Raw genomic sequence first — 11,943 nt, forward strand, 5'->3', positions numbered from 1 at the left:
TCTCTTTTTTTTTTTTCTCAGAGGAAAAACACAGAGCAGAAAGGTTACTATAAGCTGTGTTCTTGATGATATATTTTGATGTTATGGAAAATTGGAAAACAAATTATTGCCATGTATTATTAAATATCCATGTGTCTGGACCAGCTGTTTGCTCTACAGCCAGTTCTGCTAATGAGGGAAAGAGTAACTAACCATAACATGATTGATTTCTGGGTAAAGGTCCATCTTTGCCTCTAACCCTAGCAGGTGTGTGTATAAAACATAAAACTAAACAATTTCTTTATTGCAGAGAATATTGTATAGCTCATCTACTGTCAGACATCAACAAAATAGTATAAGTTGGCAAGACCAACAGATCAGCAGTTTTCCTTTTGGAAAAAAAAAAAGCACAAACCGTACAACAAATCAATCCAACATATTATTTATTAAAAATATCTAGACAAGTGGCAAGTAAGTTTTCTTTGATTATACATGTTGTACTGCATCTGTTGCCTTGAATTGCGATTGGTTGGATAAATGCGCTGAATAACTAACTCTTGGCCTCCAGAAGTACCTCTTCATGTGGTACTCTTTTGTAATTTGTAACATTAGTCTCAGTGTGTGAATCTCTACAGATATCTCAGCAACCTTTTCAGGACTAAGACAGTGTGAGTACGATTTTCCTTTGCTTCCAACCGCGAAAGAATAACACTCTCACAAAACTACAGTAAATTGGAAGGCTAGCTTTTTTGTGCTAACTTTCTGTTGCTGTGATATAATTTTAGTCAGCATAGTTGAAGGAAATGATGAAGCTTCCCAGCTTTTTGGGTAGTCTAAAAGTTGTCATTTCCACTCAGTTTTTCACAAATGTGGTTTTGCTTTCCTTTACATCTCATGTCTGAATTTGAGAATCACCACAAAGGAAAGAAAGGTTTAAATAATTTCCAAGTGTAACTTTTAAGAATTGGAAATAGGACTACTGAAATGTCAGTATGGATCCCTGACAGATAATTTAGTGGCAGGCACTGAATAGAACATGCTGCATGATTTGCTGATGAATCCTGTGGGATTTACTTAGGTGCAGGATCAACTATGTTGAGAGCAGAACAATAATAATTCAAGCACTTCTCCTTCATGACAAAATTTCTATCTTTCCATTAGCTGAGAAAGTGCTGAAAGGTGTAACAAGCTAGCTCATATATTTTCAACAGGACTTCTAAAACAAAAGTCAATAAATTTAAAACACTCATCTGTTCTATAAAGGCATCATAAAAAGGGGATGTTGTGTAATAAATTATTTTTTGAAAAAATGTTTCTAATGAAAACTTAGCAGTAATTGGATCTAATCACATGGGGAATAATGAGCTTATTTCCAAGACACTGAGATTCTGTTTTTAGCTATTTCACTATAACACTTTCTAGATTTCTGTCTTATCTGCCATATGTCCAATGTTCTTCAAAATGATTTTTTTCCCTAGAGACCAGAGACTGCATCTCCCACTACGAGCTACATAGGCAAGCAGAATTTGAATCTTAACTAGTCACATTTACAGAGCTAATTTTTCCTTTTCACAACAAAAAAACATGCGACCACATAAGCTGATAACAATGCACATTTACTCTGTTAGTCCTTAATCTCTTCCTACATATTTTCTTAGATTAACTATTACTTTGTCTTCCCAACAGAAAATGTTTTGAGTTTTGTTTTGTTTTTTCCCTGTCAGTCTCATTCTAAATTTATCCCCATTTAACTGCACACATTGTCCGTGTGCTTGGGGATTTAGTGTAAATCTCTCTGTACTTGATTGCATTCTTCATCATCATTTGCTATGCTTCCAATTAAGTGTCATCTGAAGATTTGGCCATTTCCCAAGATATTTAAACAATTCATATTTTATTCTTGCCCACTTTCTTTTCCATTTCTTTAAAAACCCATTAAAACTAAAGCAAAGCAAAGTTAATCTTCTCTTTAGATTTGTTAACATCCCAAAAAGGGAAGAGGACTTGTGAAATAAATGAAGCCACATTTGCTCTATAAGAAGTTTCTTCTTTACTTACTTAACTTACTTCATTATGTTTAAGTCTATTTAATGATTTCTATTGAAGAATGTGAAAAAGATATAATTCAGTGGAGAATAAATATACTTATACCTATAATTTTGCATTTAATACAATCAAATACTTTATTTTTTCCTCTATGCAAAAGGAGGATGATTTCAAGGAGAGTGAAAACATGTGATTTGACTGTTTTCATCTCTAATTGTTTTCAAAGATACTTAATATATATGTCCTCTTGTCCTTTTCATAGACTGAAAAGGTAGTTTCTACCCTGAGAAGCTCTCTGTAATGAATTAAGACAGCAGTGCTTCTTAGCACTGAAAAAACAATGCCCTGACAAATATTTAGGGATGGGATCACTCAGATGACAAGTCATGTTCTCAATATCAGGGCAGAAGCAAAACTGTTGCATTCATTTGTGGTTTCTCTCACCTCAGAAGGTGCTGAAAAGTCAGGTGAGGTGAAGTAGGTCTTTTTAGGAGAAAAGCTTACCTGAAGCTACTTTTACATTTCTGCCATTTACTTGGATCATATACATGATTTAACTCTTTTGCCTTCATCAAAGTGAAATAACAGTGCGTGTAATTGGTAGAAAATTACTTCAGTTTACTTCAGAGCTGATCTTACCAAGTCATGCTGCTGTTTCTTCTTCTTCTTTTTTTTTTTTTTTTAAAATGACACTCTTTTCCTACTGAGTTTTTAGCCATTCTTTGGACCTCAGTCATGTCTCAACAGTTATGATAGACCAATATCACTTCTTAGGAGATTTATAGTAGAAAACATTATGAAAGCATCTGTGGCCTCAAGGGCACCGGTAGTCTGAGAGCTGCAGTTACAATTACTGCTGTGGTATGGTATTTGTCTTTTTTCCTTTTCTATGTAAGGAGCTGTGGTTGGATCTCTGGTAAATAAGCAGAGCATTGGCAGTTGTATTTGGCTTTATTTTTTCACTCACATCCAGTCAGTCCCTCATGTTTGTCTTCTGAATGCTGGCACATTGCCCCCCTCTCCTTCATTCACACTGTGAGTGTTGCACACCTCCTGGCCTTTCAAACCACTCATGTCTTTGCAGCATGCATACACAGAAATATATGTGGAATGGGCCTGATTTTTATCTAACATTCGTATTTGTACTCAGCTCAGTGTCCTTTTTTGCCATCAGAGCAGTGCAAGCAGGCAGTAGTTGTCTGTACCTGAGAATTAAGGCACGTTTAAACAGAAAGGGCTCAGTTCAGTCATCCTGACTCAATTTCACATTACACCTTACTGTACAAGTACTATTACCAGATTCACTGGATCTGTGTTTGCTGCACAGTACCATTTTTATGAGAAAGGGCAGCGAAATTGGGCTGCTGGCATTTAAGCCCAATAGGAAATAGGATATTAACTGCTGTTACTGGAGAAGAGCTGTTGTAAAAGAAGTATTTGATACTGACAAAGAAAGAACAGGTCAGCAGGATAACCTGCGCTGAAGAGCACAAACAGTGATTGTATGTCAGTAGTTGTCAGTGTTCCTCTTCCGTAATATAGAGCTGTGTTGGCAAAGTTAGCTGCTAGGCTCAAGTGTAACTCTAATGGGATGCTGGCATACCTGAATGGCTTAGGTAATGTGAACTGATTGTGATATACCTTCATCAGCAGAACGGAAACAGAAAGTTGTTCAAAATTCCTTCTATTATATTTTCAAGGGTGTTCTCTGTAAATGAAAATATTGTTTTGAAATATATTTGTTTTGAAACACTTATCTCTACATCATAATAGCTCTGAGAGCTCATGATGGGACCTCCATGCTTAACAGACTCTACCCTTATTAACTATATTTTCCCGGATTGCATAAATTTAAATATTAAATGATGGCAATTACTAAAGGCATTTGAAGAGCAGGGCATTGAGGAGTGCTTCAGTATTCTGTTAGTTATGAGTAACAGCTGCTGAATTTAGAACAGGGATGTGAAAATCAGTCTGTCTCTTCAGAAGTACAGTTTGAAAGATGGGAAAGTCATACAGAGTGACAGATCAGTGCCAGTGTAGGAAACTGTAGGACCTGGGGGTCTTGGTGGACAACAGGTTGGCCATGAACCAGTAGCGTGCCGTTGTGGCCAAGAAGGCCAATGGTATCTTGATGCAAGCAGGTCAAGAAAGGCGATCCTCCCCCTCTACTCTGCCTTTGTCAGTTCACATTTGGACTAACGTGTCCAGGTCTGGGCTACCCAGTTCAAAAGAGGCAAGGTTCTCCTAGGAGTCCAGCTGAGAGCCACAAAGATGATTAAGGGCCTGGAGCATCTCTCATATGCGGAAAAGCTGAGTAACCTGGATCTTTTCAGCCTGGGGAGAAGAAGACTGAGAGGGGATCTGATTAATGTTTATAAATATCTATAGGATGGGAGACAAATGGATGAGGTGGTGTGTAGTGATAGGAGAGGATTAATGGTCTAAAACTTGAACACATTAATTCCACACTAACATGAATATGCACCTTTTTACAATAAAGGTAATGGAGCACTGGAAGAGGCTGCCCAGTGAGGTTGTGGAGTCTCCTTCTGTGGAGATAATTGGGACCCATATGAACACCTACCTATGTGGCCTATTGTAGGGAATGTGCTTTAGCAGGGGGTTGGACTCAATGAAGCCTTGAAGTCCCTTCCAACCCCTGCAATTCTGTGATTCTCTGAAATGTCTTAGAGGGAGATCATTTCTACTTCATGCAAAAGTGATCAGGCATCCCATATTTTTCCTGTGCAAATCAATGTCAAAATTCAGATTAACCTGATTAGGGTTGCTTCCTTCCTTGCAGAGAAATGCCTGTTGCTATATCACAGAGAAAAGTTATAATTACATTTCAGATGGAGAAAAGTTATGAATTCTATCATTTACATAATATGTTGAATGTAGCGGTCTCAAGGAAGTTCTTAATATCACTTATTGTCTGTACAGAACAATTTTTGTTCAGAGAAACAAATGAGGAAGGTACTTGTTTCATGAATTTAGGAAGGCATTTTGAATTACTATGCATGGTATGCATTCATGCTGATCCTGCAATGTCACTTTCTCATAGACATATTTCTAAATCGCACTTACATTTGGTGAGAGTACATTGAACATTCCAACAGACTGCTCACCCATCTTTGGTAGTTTGCCTAAAACAGTGTGATTTCCATAGCTAATGATGCTTAAGGTTTTTTGTTGCATCTCATCCTTCATCTACATGGGGTCACCTTTGCCATTTTTGAAGAAAGACACTTGCAAAAGAATCCTGATAGCGTGTTCAGGGGACATTGGCAGAGACCTGCAATATGTCTCAGGCAGGAAGCTAGATTCCTTCCAATCTGTACTGTAAGTAATAAAATGTGGCCAGGCAAACCATTCTTCTTCTTTGGAAAAGTTCAAATAAACCACAGGGGAGATATGAACTCATTCAGCATGTGAAAAAACTCATGTTCTCATTCATTCATGAGGTGACAATACAGAATTTATTTTGTGTCTTGCATATTAATATTTTTTTGGATGTCAGAAGTACTGCCTCCTGTTACCTCTTAAAAAGATTTTCTTGTGAAATCTTCACTGCTTTCAAGGAAAGCCCTATGAAGAAAGGCTAAGTGAACTGGGTCTGTTTAGCCTTGAGAAAAGATGACTGAGAGGAAACCTGATCCAGGTTTATAAATATCTGAGGTGTGGCGGCCATAGCGGTGAGGCCAGTGTCTTTTCAGTGGTACGTGGAGACAGGACGAGGGGAAACGGACATAAGCTGCAGCATAGGAAGTTTTGCACGAATGTGCATAAGAACTTCTTCACGGTGAGGGTGACGGAGCACTGGAACAGGCTGCCCAGGGAGGTTGTGGAGTCTCCTTCTCTGGAGATATTCAAGTCTCGCCTGGACGCCTACCTGTGCGACCTGGTGTAGGGAACCTGCTTTGGCAGGGGGGTTGGTCTCGATGATCTCTAGAGGTCCCTTCCAACCCCTACAATTCTGTGATTCTGTGAAGATGTATATTATACCAGAAAAATTGTTCTTTTAAATTTTATTCACAAAGAAACTGTTTCTAACTTCTGAGTATCTAGATTATGAGTGCTGCCAATATAAGCAGAAATTTGCAAATATGGGAAAATATAAATGTGAGATTTCTTTGGATGATGTAGTTGCTTACTAAATGTAACAGTACATCAGTCTCAAGGTTTTCATAAATCACATCAGTCTCAAGGTTTTCATAAATCGTGCCTAGTTAACAAGAAGTATGTGTTGAAGTGAGACTGGTTTAGTAGGGCATTTTAATCAAATATGGTACTCTTGGTGAATAAATAATTTCAAAGCTAGTTCCCACAATTTACTTGAGTTACTTCATTCTTCCTCCCGAAACGGTGAGTCTTGTATTCCTAGAATATTAGCTAGTATCTAATATCACCATTGTTAATCCTTAGCTTACAAATCCAAACATAAATGCAAATTTTTGCTGATTGAAAATGTGTTTTTCTGTATGTGCCCTTTCAAAGTCATTTCTTTGCTCCTTTGTTCCAATACTTCTTTTTGTTTGTTACAAACTGATTTTCTTTAAGGTATCTGACTGAAAAATAAATGTGCTGCTGTTTAGTTTATTGCTTGCATTATTTTGGGATTAAAATAGAATTGTGCTGTGGTGTGTTATTGAGTATTTACAGTGATATGCATCCTGCATTGTTAGGGTGAGAAGCAATTTTTTTTTTTGGCAGCCTGTAAAAGGAAGGAGAAACAGAAAAATGCTCTAATTTTGAACATATGGATTCCTATTATTATGTCTTGAATATAACCACATTCATTAAATAGTAAGGCTCATGCTAATTGTAAGTAGAGAATAGCTGTATTTTAGAGCTGGTCTACAATTAATGAGCTTAAAGTCAGATTTGGTTTTGTGTCTCTTGGCAGTTCTGGCTGCTGTTTCTTCTTAGTTGTTGCCTTAGATTTCAAGCAAAGCAAAATATGTGCACCTAGAATTCAGAAATAAAAATGAATTGCAATATGCAATCTAACTCCATTATGGGACAGGAGATGTTGCTTACCAAAAAACCCTATTGTGTTATCCCTGGTCTACTTTTTGTATAACTCCTTTATTAAGTCTCATAAACTTTCTAAGTAGTTTTGTAGAAAAGATTTAAGAGTGGAAATGATAGGAGGATTGTTTTCTTTATAAAGCAAACACTCTGACTTCACTCCTGGGATGTGCTGCTAGTATCTCTATCTTCTTTTTTGATAGCTTTTGAAGAAAGGTGAAACTGCACAAGCATTCTGTAAATTATACTTTTAGTTAGGCTTGTTCTCTGCAGAGAGATAAGAACTTTAACATTCCCAAGGGCTGTACTCTAAAATAATTATATTTTTTGCTGGTTTTTCCTTCCTAATTGAATATAATGAAAGTGCAGTGAAGCTTCCTTTCTCAGAATAGGGTTGTGATCTTTGTCTACCACTCCGAAAACCTGAAAACAATAGGAAACTCTTGAATTTAGTACAGTTGAATGTACTTGGAAAAAGTCTAATTTTAAATAGGACAGCACTGTATCATTTTAAAGCACTGAAGAGTAAGTAATATAAAATCATCCAAGAGGATAATCTCTGACATTTACAAACATTTATAATGGCATTAGTTCCAAGTAAGTTAGCTGAGGCAATTCGAACCTGTAGACCTGAACAAATAAATAAGCACGACTTGCCAACAGCTATTTCAGAAATGTACCAGTGTAGCTGTGGAGCTTTGTGCATCCAAATAAGCAGAGAGATCTACTAGATTTCTCTGGGGCTTCCTCCAGTCAAGACATTGTCTGTTTTACTAGAAAGTATTTTCATAAACAAGTGCTAATTTAAAATGCTAGATCAGACATTTCCAGAATTTCTTGATTTTCTGCTGCTGTATTTTAGAGCTGGTCTAAAATTAATGAGTTTACGAAGGGCTCAGTGGGATTAAAGGTGAAATTAGTTTTGATGAAATGACCCTAATGGTCAATTGTAGTAATAGTTTCCTTTTTTAGCTTCAAATCTTATGCTGTTATGTACACGACTTTGTTATGTAGCTGTACACAGCGGTCAGTTTTCGTTTCCAGTTCAGGTCTGAGCTTGGATTTGATCCCAAACTGACTTGTTCAAATTCTCTGAACCTAAGCCAATGCTGAAGCAGTTTTCTGCACGCCCTGAAGAATGAAGGAGAATAATTTGGCACATTTTTAGCTTTGGCAGAGCATGGGAGGTATCAAACAGACGAGCAAAGCATGGGCATGCCTGCTCTTGCCTTAGGTTCAGTTCTCCCGCAGCTCTGTAATGCGGTTGTGTGCAAATCAGAAAGACTGGTATTAGAGTGACCTAGGCCGTATCACTATACAGGCTGAGGCTTTGGAAATATGCTATTCTCTGATCTGCTCCTTAATTCAGCATGTGCTTGGCCATGTAAGCATGACTGCAGGGCTTCATGGTGCTGCCTCACCGCCTGTGTGCTTTGCAAGGCTGGGAACAGAAGCACTGTACTTATCTCAGATTGAAACAATAATTCAGGTCCCCACTGGCTCAATTCCTCTCTTCAGGGAAATCCTTTTTATTAAATAAATAAATTAAATCCAAACTATTCCTTGGGGAATAATAAGACGGAGAGAAGAAGGAGGTATATGAATCAGCAGTTTGAGGGTCAGACCAGTTTAGAGACCATTAAGAAACACCCCAGCAAGTTCTGGTTAAATACTCATGCAAAAGTGTACACAGTGGGGCTGACCAGCATCAGAGGCCAATGGTTAGGAAAGTATTCATCATCCTGAGTCCTTGCATTGGTGGTGCTCAGATATACCTCTATGTCTCCAGTCTCAGTCTCAACAACTTGAAGTATTTGCACTGAGAACCACTTAAAATAGTTACCCATGATGTAGCGTTCAAAACTAAAAGTTTGATTTTAAAGCAGTGAATTTGCAGAAGTACAAATGAGTGTTAAATTTGGCTTGTGAAGTCTTTATTTCTGTTTAAGATGGAAACAACCCAGCTTGACTTTCCAGTTCCCCAGAGTGAATTTGTAGCCCACAGATTTAGAAGAAAAAGCCCTTTCACTGGTATACTGAGTTATTTAATCTCCATATCTATGAGAAGGAAAAACCACAGTTCTCACAATGCTTTTAATGCAATCTGTTTAGGGGAAAAGCATATTTAAAAGTTGGTAACAATGCTAAATCCATTTGTGAGATGCACCCTCTAATGACAAATTCCTGCTATTATCTGCTCTCTAACACAAAGTCAGTCTCTTAGTTTCTGGGTCAGAAACAAGGCAGTAACTTCGTACTTCTTGGAGGATGTCGTGTGCTTTAAACCAATTCACTCCTGTGGTGTTGCGCAGTGGGAGGTCATCTGAAAAGTTTAAGATAACCCAGGACAATTTAAATCACAATTTTAGCAAGGATCTGTTAGTTTCAACTACTAGTGCAGTTTGGCTATGTAGATTGTTCAAAGTTGAGTGAACATCTAAGTAAGTCCTGGAGGCTTGCTGCAAATGGTTTTATGTTTATGCTTTTTAAGAGTTCCTTTGTAAACTTCCTAGCTTGGTAACACTTTGTAGTTCATAGCAAACTTTTATAGTGGTGAGGACAAGATGATCGTCTTGCCTGTAACTGCAATTGCAACTTCACAGAATATAGTTCTGTTCTCTACATTTATTTTTATTTCTATTTACCTTTGGAAAAGATTTGACAGAAATCACCCATACTGGCTGTGATCGGTCTTTATTTATATCAGTTTGTTCTATAAAGGATCAGTAAATTAATAATCACTATTACAAGGTATCATAACTGGTGGCTATTTAGTGCCTTAATAACATGCTGTACTCTCTCTATAACAAATTGTGAGGATGCTGATTTCTGGGCTCAGGGCCAGCTCAGGGATGGCACAGCAGAGAGCTGTCTCTTCCTTTGACAGTGATGGACAGTGGCTCCCAGGCAGCCTGGTGTCCTGTCCTGTCCTCATCCTGTCTACATCCCTGGAGGTGCCTGATGTCAGGCCTGGGGCTGCCCCTGGCTGCCCTGTCCCTATCTGAGAACTGGGGGAGGCATGAGCAGCAAGGCCCTACAGAGCCCTTGCTGTTCCTTGCCCCTGGCAACAGTAACAGTGACTGCTTTTCATCCTTATCTTTTGTTTTAAAATACCAACAGTAACATTCAATGGGTTGTCCAGCCATGGTAAGAAAGATCTGGGCCCTGCATGTGCATTTGGGGCACCTGAGAATGGGGAAGATAACAACTTGCAGGAGAAAAAGAATCTGTTCTCCAGGAATAATTTTTTTTTTTTTTTTTTTTTCCAGGTGGAAGGACTCATTTTAATATGGCTGAGTTCATTCAAACTGATCCTATGAAGGAATAAAGAGAATTTTTAGTAGACTTACTAGAGTGAGTTGCTCTGTGCTCTTTTGGTAGCAGATTTAATATTTGTACCCATAGCACAGAATAGAAATGTTGCATCACAAAGCACACGTATTTTCTTTAAATTGTAATTTTCCTTCTATTAAGAAAGGACATGAAAAAAACTTGAACTTTGTGTTATTCCTCCAGAATGGTCTTAAACGGACTCTGTGGACAAAAGATGTTTAAGCAAACATTTGATGAGGATCTAATCTTCCTAATTTAGGTGGCTTCCTCATTCCACTACAGCATAAGACATGTAGCACTTTCAGAGCATGCTGGAGTTCAGTTCAACTGAGACCATGGGGCTACAGTTCAGATAGGAATGTAGGAAAACAGTGGGACACCTGGCCCTTCCTTGTCTGGAAAGAACAGGCGCTGAGGAAATCTCACTGTTTGGAACCAGGGCTCAGCCTTCCTGGGACAGCCCCATGGGCTGGTCCACTGCCCAGACGCAGGGCAGCAGGGCTCTCTTCCCACCGATGCCAATGGCAGTAAAGGGAATTTTTCATAGACTGGTGTCCTTAAGCTTGCCTGCCTTGTTTTGCCTTACCCTGGTTCTTCAAACACTTTCAGGATTGGTGGTACTTTTCCAATGAATTTAGCAGCCTATAATGTTGATAGATCACTTAATTATAGTGTTACAAAGTAACGACTTGGATTGCAGTCATGGACATTGAGAACGTTTTCTAGCACTTTCCAAACATTTTCTTGTCCTCTTTCTTGCTCTGTTAACCTAGGAATGCTAATAAATGAAATACCCTCCTTATTTAGAGAAATGTGGGCAGTGGCCCGCATATCACACACTTATCACAGACACTTGTAAATTTAACTCTCCTGTAACATGAGTTGAGGACAGAATTCAAATGGAGAGATTAGAGTTAATCCTTGGAAATAAGATGAAGCTCACAAATTGTTTATTTGACAACTTGGTTTATTTATCTAGCTGGGCTGCTGTTGTCAGTACAGTCCACTTCACTCTTCTTGATAAGGAGATCATTTATCGTTCAGAATCATGGCTCAGTTTTTTCTGTGCTGATGCACACAACTAATGCATGTCATTAATGCAGTCCAGAGGGAACAGTTCAGAAGATGAGAGGATAATTTACTTGCCATGGGCATTCAGTCTTCAGCCTCCTTGCTGAGATTCCCCTGCTGTTTTGGATTCTGTTTCCTGCCATAAACCTGCCCTACCCTTAATAACCAGAAATGCAGTAAGCTTACCAGTTTAATCCAAGGATGGAAAGGTACAAATTCTCTTTGCAATCCTGTGAATTCAGAAAGTTCAATTCTGTTTTAATCCATTTCCACTTCTGGCACTGATGCCTCTGTATGAATTGAAAGCTATGTTAGGAAAGTTAATGAGATAATTAGTAAAATATGAATAAATTATTCATTACAGGGGAGGTAGATCTGCTTTGTCTCCTCAGGAGAAAGAAAATTCGTTATGGAAGGGAATAACTGCTGCTTTCAAAATGTGCTGTGCTGCAGGGGCATTGCGTGGTGCTGGAAGTACAG

Source organism: Meleagris gallopavo, chromosome 3 (genome assembly GCF_000146605.3).
Source record: "Meleagris gallopavo isolate NT-WF06-2002-E0010 breed Aviagen turkey brand Nicholas breeding stock chromosome 3, Turkey_5.1, whole genome shotgun sequence".
NCBI classification, from domain to species: Eukaryota; Metazoa; Chordata; class Aves; order Galliformes; family Phasianidae; genus Meleagris; species Meleagris gallopavo.